Source organism: Schistocerca gregaria, chromosome X (genome assembly GCF_023897955.1).
Source record: "Schistocerca gregaria isolate iqSchGreg1 chromosome X, iqSchGreg1.2, whole genome shotgun sequence".
NCBI lineage: Eukaryota > Metazoa > Arthropoda > Insecta > Orthoptera > Acrididae > Schistocerca > Schistocerca gregaria.
The window spans coordinates 390,200,925-390,213,780 of record NC_064931.1 but is presented as its reverse complement, the minus strand read 5'-3'; the positions used below and the strand labels follow the sequence as shown (position 1 = coordinate 390,213,780).

The following is a 12,856-nucleotide window of genomic DNA, read 5'->3' as shown; positions in this document are numbered from 1 at the left end:
AAATAAGTGTAACATGTCCCTTATTCATCTCGCTACTACACGATTAGGACGTTAAGTCGATTTATTAGAAAGTAATCTAATATAGATTGTGTGTGTTCTCGTTTTATTAGGCTTCATATCTGAATTGTATTTACTTCTCGTATTCGCTTCTGAAGAACACTCATAAGCTTTGTACATGCATGACTCTGCATTATACAGGGTGATTCCATGATGATGATATAAATTTTCAGGGACAATGGAGAACTTTAAATGTATCAGTTTGAGGTAAGGGATGCTGGTCCGTAAATGACCGAGACCAAAGTTATAAGCGAAAAACTTTCTCATACATCTGACAATGAAATACATATACTGGTACTGTTGCTGCTAAGATAATAATGTAGGGAACTTTCAGAGGTAGCAGTGTGTCTAGTAAAGATGGTCTTTGAAATGCAAACCTCAAGAGCTATTTCATCTTCGCTGAAGTGTGCACAGCTCATTAGAGCCCATATCTACTAGAAATTTGTTTCTTGATGTGGTCCATACTACCTTCTCAAAAATGTGAAAACCAAAGAGCCTGCAGTAGAAGAGATGTATTTCTCAGTATCGAAGATGAACAAGTGTTCCTAACTCTTAGTGTATACGTTTTAGAATCCATGTTTACAAGACGTTTTTTCTTGTTTTGGTCTATGCTACAAAATCTGAAAGTTGCCTACGCTACAATCTTAGCAGCGACAGTACCGGTATATGTATTCCGATGTCAGAGGTATCAGAACGATTTTCTCTTTCAGCTATTGACTCGGTCATTTCCGGACCAAGGTCTCTTACCTCAGGCTGATTTATTTACTCTTGTCTATCATCCCTGAAAGTTTGTAACATCATCACGGAATGACAATGTATATTACGTAGCCTTAACAAATACTGTCATCATTACAAGAATGAAATCGCTCTAACATCGCAGCCATCACTAATTCAGTTGATCATGAGTTAGTGTACTAAATATTGCTCCTATGTACTTCAGTATTATATTATTGCTTCCAGTTTAGAATGAGACAGTATTTTCTTGCAGATACCCTGGGTTTCCCGAGCGCAACCCTCACTGAGGCCGTGTGCGACGCTTCCTGTGTTCCATCCCGCTGTTGGTGAGTACTTGAACTTCGTCTTGGCCTCCGGACTGCCCTCTAAGCTTATGCAAATGGGCCCGTCAGCAGTTTTCAGCATTCATAAGATTCACTTGATCTAATGTCAACATTCTTCACAATGTGCTTTTCATGGCCAGAATTTCCGTTTCTGTTTTGTCGTGATTTCTGCCTTATCGAAGAAGAAAAAAATGGTTCAAACGGCTCTGAGCACTATGGGACTCAACTTCTGAGGTCATTAGTCCCATAGAACTTAGAACTACTTAAACCTAACTAACCTAAGGACATCACACACATCCATGCCCGAGGCAGGATTCGAACCTGCGACCGTAGCAGTCGCGCGGTTTCTGACTGCGCGCCTGGAACCGCTAGACCACCGCGGCCGGCTATCGAAGAAGATATTGTATATATATTAACAGAATGTGAGAAATGCCAAGAACAATTACGCAGCATAGTATTTTAAAAACTAAGTTGTATGTATAGGTGCACTTCCAAATGAATTTGCCATTTGATTCTCCTTTGTAACAGGGAACTTCAAAATTATGTGTGTAATTTATTAGAGACAAGACATGCAGCGACAATCTCTGTAATACATACCGGGTGTGAAAAAAATTCAGTGCCTACACTGATGGATACTACGATGTAGCTAACAAATAATATATGTCGCGTGGTGTAGGGAGCCTTTTCACGGTCCGCGCAGCTCCCCCCGTCGGAGGTTCGAGTTCTCCCTCAGGCATGGGTGTGTGTGTTGCCTTTAGCTTAAGTTAGATTAAGTAGTGCGTAAGCTTAGGGACCGATGACCTCAAAAGTTTGGTCCCATAAAACGTCCCCACAAATTTCCAAAATTTTAAGAAAACATGTGTCGGATACGTATATTTGAATGAGCGCTGAGTATGCGTAAATAGGCCCGCAGCGAAGGACACAAATAAAAAGCATCTTCTTTCGACATCGTTAAACCAAGGTTGATATGAAATTTACGTGACTCCCGGACGTTCACGTTCAGCCAGTAAACAGCATGTAGCTCTTTAATGCCTGCTTTACGTAGTAAATACTTTATACTTTTCCATGTTCGTCGCAGTTTGTTTACGCCGTTTTATTATTGTCGCTTTCTTCGACGTGTTGGCATAGGATCTTTATTATTAAATGAACATCGTGAACTGTGAGATTGTGAAACACTACAGTCACTGTAAAATGAGGTCTGTTTAAAACTGTAATCCGTTCATCATAAGAATAAACCTGATGTAAACAAACACAAACGCGATGATTGGTCAGAAGTGTAGCACACATACACTGGAGTTTTTACGCTCTTGGAAGTAGATCCTACTTCTGTATTAGATATCTTACTACTAATTTACGTTAAATGAAACTTTAAGACATTCAAATGTATTAACATCCATCAACGTTTTTCTTAATCACGCTTTAGCTACGTAGTTTTTATTTCAAGAACCGTGTACAGTCACAGCCTCTGCAGCGTTGTGCTCTGATTGTCGCCCTGTTAATGCGCAGTATGAAAATGGCTGAGGTTGCTTTCTGTTCGGTAGTAAAAGACACGTGTGGAATACGGTTAAAAAGTGCCGAGAAATAGGCTATTCTTAATGTTTTTCGTAAATTTACGGAGATCATCGGCTTTGAAGTTACTGCAGTTAATAGACAAATGTTTGTTGACTGTATAGTGCAGTCTTCTTGTTTCTAATTACATAATGGACTCGAAACTTCTGTTTCCATTTCAAATACAAATTCTTAATTATCGATGTTTTATGATAGACTGTTCATGAAAGTTCTTTAAATAAAGAAATCATAATTTAATTTTTAAGGCAAAAATAAAAAACCAAATCCTCTATATTTGGATTATGTCCATCGTTTTATACCACAGAGGTAGATAAGTATCGTAGAAACATGAAAACAATCGTTTTCACAGCATCGAGAACATCGTACAAATCCAGCATTTTTACATTTGCCGCTGTTCCATTACAACATGAACCCAACAGAACTGATCTGGAACCAAGCGGCGAGATCTGGCCCGAGAAGTAACAAGACTGATAAGCTGCCAGATGTACTGGAACTAACGCACGTAGCTTTTTCTCACGTCAGTGCCGAACGCTGGCGGGATATAGAACGGCTTGTCATAAAAGAAGAAAAAATTGTGAGCCTGGTTGACTTCGTAGATTCTGTTGTTGATAGGCTCGTTATCAACGTAGCGGGTGACACTTCCAGAACTGAAATGTATTTCTCGGATTCGGATAAGGAAGAAGCTAAGACTTACTGACGACTGTAAGTAATACCTTCAGTGGCTTCAATATTTAACTATATGGTGAAATCCTTCAGTACTCTCTTACGTTACACACAGCTTATGCAGAAAAATCACCTTGTGGTTATGTCAGGAATTTTCATCATTCTTGTTTTTAATCACAATAGAAATTTAGCTGAAAACGATAACATGTTACGGTTTTCGTCTAGTCGTCTAAAGAGCGCATTGTGTGAGATTTGCAGTGCATTATTTCATTCTGCTTAAACATTAAATGACATTCGAAGCTGTATTGCTCCTCTGCTCGTCTCTTTTTACGTGTGAACTGCAGCTGGCCACGTCACTGCAGGCTAGCTGTACCAGCTGAACGTGTTGTGGCAAACTTGCGTCTAGTACGTACAGCGAAATACGTGTGAGTTACACGGTGTCGCGCGTTAAGGTGCCGGTACATGGCACGTGGCGCGTGAGGTTCTCCCAAACGAAGTTTGCCGCCCGCGTGCTAAAGGTCACACTTAGCCCATTCCGGCAGCTGATTGGGTAATGAAGACTGATAACTTGCCCGGCGCTCGCGATCTACAACGATGCGACGTGAATGGTGTGTGGCTGCAGGCTCAAGTCCAAGGTTAGCAATCCCGCAACATCGTTGTGCGTGCATGTGAGCGCTCTTGCTAATCGTAGCGAAGGCAGATGCTCAACTGAGATTAATTGGGAGAATCCTCAGGAAGTGTAGTCCACCCCTTCGTACGACCAATGTTTGATTCTCGCTCGTCAGTCTGGGCTCTGTACGATATAGGATTGATAAAGAAAATAGAGAAGCAGTGGAAAACACTAAAAGGAAGGCTGTGTGCATCATGGTGTGGTTTACATTTCAGTTCTCGAGAGCGCACGTTAGTAGGAGAGTAAATTAATGTATTATATCCTTGTATGTGGTCCTCGCGAAAAGACGATGAAAGCAAAAACAGAAAGATTCGAGTTCATACGAAGGCTTATAAACAATTTTTCTTCTCTCGGACTATTCGCGGCTGCAACAGGAAAGTAGTAACCTGACAGTGGCACACTCAGCCACACACCATAAGGTGTCTCGCGGGGTATAGGTATAGATGTGGATATAGGGAGAGGTACTATTCTTTGGCCACGCCCCGGCGATTCCCATATTGATACACCGGCTGCCTGTCATTGTGAAAGAGGTCTCAGGACTCTTTAAGCCCGGAACCGTGCGACTGCTACGGTCGCAGGTTCGAATCCTGCCTCGGGCATGGATGTGTGTGATGTCCTTAGGTTAGTTAGGTTTAAGTAGTTCTAAGTTCTAGGGGACTGATGACCACAGACGTTGAGTCCCATAGTTCTCAGAGCCATTTTGAACTCTTTAAGCGGTGCATTGAGCTGACAGAAAACATCTGTTTATCACCTCGCCCGGCTTACCTGCGAGCTCCTTAGGACGCACTTACTCCGGCGGTCGCCTGCAGAAAATAGCCACGCCAACTCTTTTCCGTTTCCCATCGATGGTTTTCTTTCGGAATTCCAAAGCACGAAATGCTTTGTGAGATGGAGACACTATAGGATTCATTAATACACACTTTTGAGAGTACGCTTACATGAAATGAGGGAAAACTCGAAGCTAGAATTGCACGGCCCCTCCTGCCGGAGGTTCGAGTCCTCCCTCGGGCATGGGTGTGTGTTGTCCTTAACGTAAGTTAGTGTACGTAGTGTGTAAGTCTAAGGAATTCACACACATTTTAACTCGATTTCGCACTCTACTTACTCGAGTGCTCTACTTGACATTGTCCTCTGAAGATGATACTCCTTGCTTTCCTCCGAACCAATAATTGATTTTCCTACATGGCTGTCACCCCGAACCACGTGTAGCTTGGAGTTTTTCACATATACATATCATTGCCAGAGGTGAAAGAAACAGTAATTGACATAAATAAATCAATAGACCATATGAGGATTGAACACGGTCTCTATGTATTTTCAGCCTGCCTCTGAGCCACCAACATACGAGGAAAGAGCTTGAAATCATAATGCATAAAATAGTCTCTAAACTTGCTCTGTTGTCTGAGACTGAGTCATGTACTTTACTACAAGTCTCGGATAGGAAAATCGGAAACGAGATTTTTATCACAAACCGAGGGAGTAGCTTCTCGAGATGAAGTTATAACTGATGATATGCGGAGGTTCTTCAGTGTTATTGAAACTACCCACGAAGTACACAACTACCAGAAACCATGGCTCTCACAGTTACAAATTACGGCCAAACCTTTTCTCATTCAATCGATTTTCACGAAAATTATCATGGCCTAAGGACACAGTTCATAGTCGAACAGCCGCGCAGTAATTCGCCACAAGCAGTTCCTTAATAAAGCGAGCGTTGTCATTCCTTTTATGATGTAGCAGTACTCTGCACATGAAAAATATCACTCTCACCACCTATTGTATTGGGCTATAGCCATTGATCCAATCTCAGTTTGTCATTTGCTTAGTAAACTCTGTAGTGCAGTTGCCCGCGAAAGGCAAAGGTCCCGAGCTCGAGTCTTAGCGTGGCACACAGTTTTGACAGCCAGGAATGTGTTCCATTGGGTTTAGGTCGGGACTCCGAGTAGGTCAGTTTGTTTCAGGAATGTTGTTGTCCTCAAACCATTGCCTGGCAAATGCTGCTTGGCGACAGGATGCATTTCTTGTTGATATAAGACTCACCATCTCCGAACTGTTCCTCTCCTGCGCGCAGTACACAATGCTGTAACATGTATTCATATCTTTCGGCATTTAACGTTGTATTAAGCACAGTAAGTTGGTCACACAGTAACCACGAAAAAGACCTCCAAACATCATCTCTTCCTTACGTCCCGTTGGCACTTTACGTGATAGGCATTCACGAAATCCAAACCCTTCCATCGGATTGCCACAGTATATAGCGTGATTCATCTTTCCAAAATGGAATGATGGATAGCCAGTGTCCAGTGGCATACACATTGAGCTCGAATTTGGGAGGACGACCGTTAAATCCGTGACCGGCCATCCAGATTTAGGTTTTCCATGATTTTCGAAGTCACTGAGCTCTACTGACCGATCCACGCTGCGTTTCCTGCTACTCTACTGAGAACGAAATGGTCCTCGCCTCTTTTTTTTACTGCCATACACCCCTCTCCAGACGTTCAGTAGTCCGTTTCGCATTATGTAGGGTTGTCCGGAATTTTTTCGTCAGTTTTTCATCTTCCACATGTACCTCTTCAAACTATTGGCTAAATGGCTCTGACCACTATGCGACTTAACTTCTGATGTCATCAGTCGCCTAGAACGTAGAACTAATTAAACCTAACTAACCTAAGGATATCACACACCTCCATGCCCGAGGCAGGATTCGAACCTGCGACCGTAGCGGTAGCTCGGTTCCAGACTGTAGCGCCTAAAACCGCATGGCCACTCCGGCCGGCTTCAAACTATTCTTCAGTGCCGTTGTCGCGTACTAATTTTACCTTATTAGGCTTGTGAATTAATTTAAACTGTCGTAAAAGGTCAGTTTATTTTAGGTTGGTGTTACTGTTTAATATTAACATTTTTAGTTGTGTTAATACTGCACTGTCAGATGACATTTAGGCCCTACTCTGTGTTCATACCTGAACCTGGTTGTATAACATCTTTCTTAACGTCGTTCATGAGTATTTACCTTCTTTGACGACGATAGTCAGTTCAAGGCAGATGATGGCCTTGTAAGTCAAAAAATGGGAAACAGAAGTAAATTAATACCATAGAACACACACAACAGTATGCTTTTCATGCATAATAATGAAATTATTCTTCCTAGAAGGGACCGAAGGATCATTTAACGTGTTGAGATGGCGTCAGGCTGCCCTACCGCAGAGGGACACAATTTTGATCACCTGGTGAAAGTGAAAGTGAGCTTAATTTAGTCGCACATCCACAACTCATAAAAGACGCCTAAAACTATGCGGGTTGCTTTGGGTACCATCCGCTGCTCACCACGGGCGTCGCGTATCGAATGCCCTGCAAATGAAAGCTCGTAAGTGCTTGCATCACCCGAAAATGGATTCATAAACTCTTCCCGTTGTAACTCTTCCATTTTAGCTTTAAGTTAACGGTAATAACCAGCCAGCTACTTGTTAGTGAAGGCAAACCATAAGTATCTCCAAAGAATATACAACGTAGACTGAATACCTAATAATGGTGGTACAAACAAGACGTGGTTTTAGTTCTCGAATACGAAAGTTGTTAATAACTGATGACAACAATTGAAGGGTGGAAACGTCCAACGTCCATATTTCACATTTGTTAGGAGAATCAAAAAACAATGTATCTCTGTTTATACATAATTTATTTTTATCCAAAAAAATAGTAATTTATTAACAACTTTCTAGGCCTCATACCAAGTAACTGGCAGATTCAAAGTGCTGATAGGAAAATTTATGTTTCAGGTGTCATTAATACGGGGAGACTACATTTTATTTGTGATAATAACACGTGTAGAAAAACAGCGGTAATATTTTAACTAGTAGAACTGTAGTCAAAGAAACCATATCTCATATCTTTTAAATCTTTGAGAAGAGAACAACAAAAGTAAATTCGAGAAAAGCATCGTGCTGCAAAGGTTACAGTAGAACTCACTGTGCTGTTTAAGAATTCGAACAATGTCGACAGGTCTTTCCATTCTGCAAGTGGACTTTCACTTGAAATACGATATGGCATACATCACCCATGTTTTTCCTCCATCCATTTGAAGACATCAAAATTTTTCCATTCTTCTGTTTCAAAGCAAGAATTTTTAATAGCTAATTGAGATATAAGTGAGAAAATTCGATCATACTGCATTTGGAAATACAGTAAACGCTTGCATTGACAACAATGTTTGAGTAGAATCTGTAAAAACAAATAAGTCCGTTGCACACAATGGAATTACGTGGAATGGATTCACGCCTTTACTGACTCAGCAGTCGCGCGTAAATCTTGTGGAACAAAGACTTTCACGCATGGCATTTGGCAGTCCATTACCAAGCACTGTTTGGCATGTGGACCATGCGTCATCTAATAATGATTGTCTGGAACAATTTTCTACTTGATTTGGCAATTGGAGCAAGTCAATGGGCACGCAAGCACGCAATAGGATACCGAGGACACAATATCACTGCAAACACCTTTTGCGAAAAAAATGGCGCTTTGAATGTTTTACATTTCTAATCTTCCGTGAAAAGTATTCTTATTTGAATATGAACCATAAGCAGATGTATATTGGAATGATGTTCGAAACCGGATTTCCCGCTTTACGCGAGCGGTCGCCGTAACCGCTTCGGCTATCAGTGCACGAATCACGCGCAGACCTAAATTTCCATATGTCGTCATCCATGTGACGCAACCTGCTCTCGTACGCTATGTATATTTCATTCCAAGAGGGACATTATTGTATTGAGAGTCGAGAGCCTTGTATTGACGAATAAACATGGAATAGCAGTGCCTGTGTTATTAAGAAGTAAGACGCAAAGTTCCTTCGCACATGGATGCTTGTACGAAAGAAAATTTCATCGTACTTTGTAATAAAACAGGTACTGCTAGTCAGTATTTCCAATCTTGTGTTGACGTCTCAACAGAAATTCTGCTCTATACGTGCGCAACTGTTTTCATTTTCGTACCAAATATATTTATAATATCTACGTTGCCAAAAGCTACAATTTAAGTAACCAACAAGTGTATATGAACGACTTGACATGTAAACTGGGAGTAACTGTCGCATTTTTACCATATCAGAGCCATAGAAACGCGTTGTGTATTTTCCACTGAACCCCTCACAGGAAACCTTGTACCTTAGATGCACAGAAATGTGCCATCACCTAGAATAAACAGAAGCGACGCTTTAATTATGTAAGACAGCAGTAGCTGTCGTATCCCTCTGTCTCACATTCTAGTGCTTGCCGCTGTTGGAGAGCTTAGCAGAAGTTTCGTGATAACAGCTGTCCGGTGAGAAAGCGGGTACTTTGTAGTGTTTACCCGCGTGCGAGGAGATGAAGGATGCTGTGTATACCAGAAGAGCAGGGACTTCTGCCAGCCCTCACGCTTCAAGGTTATATACATTTCAGCACACAAGGTGTTTACTGCCCCGCCTCCGTGTTTTGAGTGTTAGCACATTGAGAAATTTTACAAGCATCTTGATGGAAAAAGACACGTCTACTGTTCATCCTTTCAGTATAATCCTTAAATTACGTAGTGAACGTGCGGGACTGCCTGTAGTAGCATGTTTTTGGTTAAACATAGAGTTAGGTGAGTGAGACAGCTTAAGACATGAGAAGTGTTATTAACGCCAGTTAACTTCGTAACAACTTCTAAATTTCAAAACCACACGCTTATGTACCTTTATGTTATTAACATAGATGGAGTTAATGAATTGTTTTTAAAAAAATTTCCCCATATTGCGTGGATCACATTTGCAATAACTCGCTATGTTCTCGAACATGTCATAAGGTCCACAAATAAGATGTATTTCCGGGAGACATACCTGGATATTTTTCTTTTTTTTTAATCGTACTGTACAATAAAACTTTGTGTTACCCAGCCAAATGCACTATTAATAATTCCATCTATGAAGTAGAATGGCTGGTCAAGCACAAATGATGTTTTGGTTCGTATGTGTATTTCTCTAGCGTTCCACTCTGGAAAAACAGTGGGAAAAATGAACACGTAAAATATTTTGTCTTGTTTTATTACGATGGCTATTGATCCCTATGTAGGTGGGATGCAACAAAATACTTTTCCACTAGGATGAAGCATACAGAATCCCCTAAGATTGGCGAAGATTTACAGAATCTCGAAATTTATTGCGAACTTCAATGCGAGGCGCTTTTAATAGTTTACACAACGACAATGTCTCCAAATCTGGCAGAATACCCAAACAGATTCTAGTCGTGTGTAAAGTATACCAGTGGCAAGACGCAATCAATGCCTTCACTGTGCGATAACAATGGTAACATTATTGATAACAGGGCCACTAAAGCAGAGTTACTAAACACGGTTTTCCGAAATTCCATTACAAAAGAAGGTGGAGAAAGGGAGTACAGGAGTTAAAGTGATTGCGGTGATTTTGGGAACGGGAAGTGCATATGTAACGCAAATCACATAAAAGACAGCAGTGTGACCAATTCTTGAGTAGTGCGTGAACGTTAGGAGTCCTTATTAAGTGGTCACGATAGCGGATATAGAGAGAATTAAGATGATTCGTAAAGTGTCTCTGCGTTGTTTCAAGTGTAACAGATATAACCAGTGAAATTAAGTGACAATATCTCGAACAAAGGTGAAGCTGTCCTCTCGAAACCCTGTTCAGTATGTGTAGACTTTAGAGAACTGTTATTCGAAAATGTCAAAATATGCCTGCCGCCATCGTATATCTCACGTAGAAACTATAACTGAGAGGAGCGGTGTAGAAGTGCAATTTTCTCTCGCTTCATTAGTGCATGAACTGTGACAGAAAGTAGTTACTGCAGTTTTTATGTCTTCCGAGTAGAAAGATACGTTGAAAGTAAGTCACATCAGCTCCTTTGTGTTGTTTCAAGAATTAGATTACTTTAGCCTCCTTAAAAATCTTAGGTAGTTTTCTGTTCGCAGTATTTCATTGAAGAATTGCAGCAGCCATTTTTTTTTTCGGGGCCTTGCAGCTATAAGGAACTCCGAACACACTTCATCAAATCCTACTGATTTATTAGCCTTCAGGGTGTTCAGGCCTGGGTCGAGTTCCTGTATGACAAAGGTGAGAGTGATGTCTCAAACAAGATTTATTTTTGCATGCAGTTATTTTTTCACAGTTCGTGTATATACCTTGTACATCTTCACTTTTCAGACTTATTATTCTAGAATCATCTGTAGTAGCATTTACGTGACTGTTTTTACTTACTGCTGCCGGCTAGTACGTAGTTTTCTTACACGATTCCAGGCCTTACGCCTAGAATGCCTAAAATTCGGTCCAGCTATGATCAGGACCTTTCCTACATGCCTTGCCGCCCTAGGTGAGAACTGAAAAATAACGCCCCTCTTTTCGCTACTGCCACCCCCCCTCCCTCCCCACCACCAACATCAAGATCAAACGGCACAACAATGCAGATCTCCTATTATACTTTTAATCATTAAACTAAGGTGACTAGTGTTGTGATTGGCAGGAGATCCAACACCGTGTTACTAGAGGAGGCCGAAAGGCACGCGTTTTAGCTCACGCAGGCTGGCGTGAGATCTGGAACATGACAAGGGAATTAGAATTGGGAAAAACGGTCGTAGCTGGTGGAATACTTAACTTTAATCCATTAATGACGAACGTCGGTCTTGACGGTACATGATTCACCATATCAATAGAAACTGATAATGGCGCCTTGCTAGGTCGTAGCAAATAACGTAGCTGAAGGCTATGCCAACTATCGTCTCAGCAAATGAGAGAGTATTTAGTCAGTGAACCATCGCTAGCAAAGTCGGCTGTACAACTGGGGCGAGTTCTAGGAAGTCTCTCTAGACCTGCCGTGTGGCGGCGCTCTGTCCGCAATCACTGATAGTGGCGACACGCGGGTCAGACGTATACTGCCGGACCATGGCCGATTTAAAGCAAGTGTGCTGTCTGGCGGTGACACCACAACCAAATGTCCTCATTGTCTAGGGACACTCTTGAATTATCATGCTTTGTCCTCAGTTGCTTTAAAACTGATTGAGGAGAGCAAATGTCCTCAGTTTCTTATTTTTTGTCCTCATTTTTTTTTAATTTCCCTAATAATTGAACTAGGTAGAATGTGCTGAAGACTTTAAACTAGAACTCAGCTGAATATACCAGTGCATCAAAAATTACAAGATGTCACAGACGTAGTGACACCTTACAGCTGTACATTAATTATGTGCCTGATATGTTTGTAATTGTGATACCTTTATTATCCAGCGTGATGTGATCCACGTGACAACAGTATCGTACACACAGTGGGGAATTGGTCGTCATTCGATACACTGTGTGTCACTCTGGCTTATTTATCGTAGGTGTTATACTGTGTCATTCATATTTCAATGGTATCCACAAACGATATTATTGTTAAGCAGTTATAATTTTCAGGGTATGTAATGGAACACAGTGTTCACACTGAACATAGCCTACATCTACACGTACAGCCACAGCCATACCTACACTTGCAAGGCTACTGCAGAGGGCTTATCGAATCACCTTCATAATAATTCTCTATTATTCCACTCTCGAACGGCGCACTGGAAAAAACGAACACTTAGATCTCCCTGTGCGAGCTCTGTTTTTCCTTATTTTATTATGATGATCGTTTCTCCCTATGTAGGTGGGCTTCAACAAAATATTTTCGCATTCGGAGAAGGAAGGTGATGATCGAAATTTTGTGAGAAGAAACCGGCCGCAACGAAAAACGCCTTTGTTTAAGTGATGTGCCCTCCAAATCCTGTATCATGTCCGTGACACTCTCCCCTCTTTCTCAATAATACAAAATGTGCTGCCGTCTTTGAACTT

General features: G+C 41.3%; 1 protein-coding gene across 4 annotated transcripts in view; it reads left to right on the top strand.

Annotated features, from left to right (window-relative positions):
• LOC126298779 (1-acyl-sn-glycerol-3-phosphate acyltransferase alpha-like) overlaps positions 1–12,856 on the top strand; it is a 689,206-nt gene that overhangs the window by 217,891 nt on the left and 458,459 nt on the right. For all 4 annotated transcript variants that reach the window (XM_049990236.1, XM_049990235.1, XM_049990237.1 and 1 more), the window contains exon 2: positions 1,046–1,118. The gene's annotated coding sequence lies outside the window, so the exon portion shown is untranslated. The remainder of the gene's footprint in view (positions 1–1,045; positions 1,119–12,856) is intronic.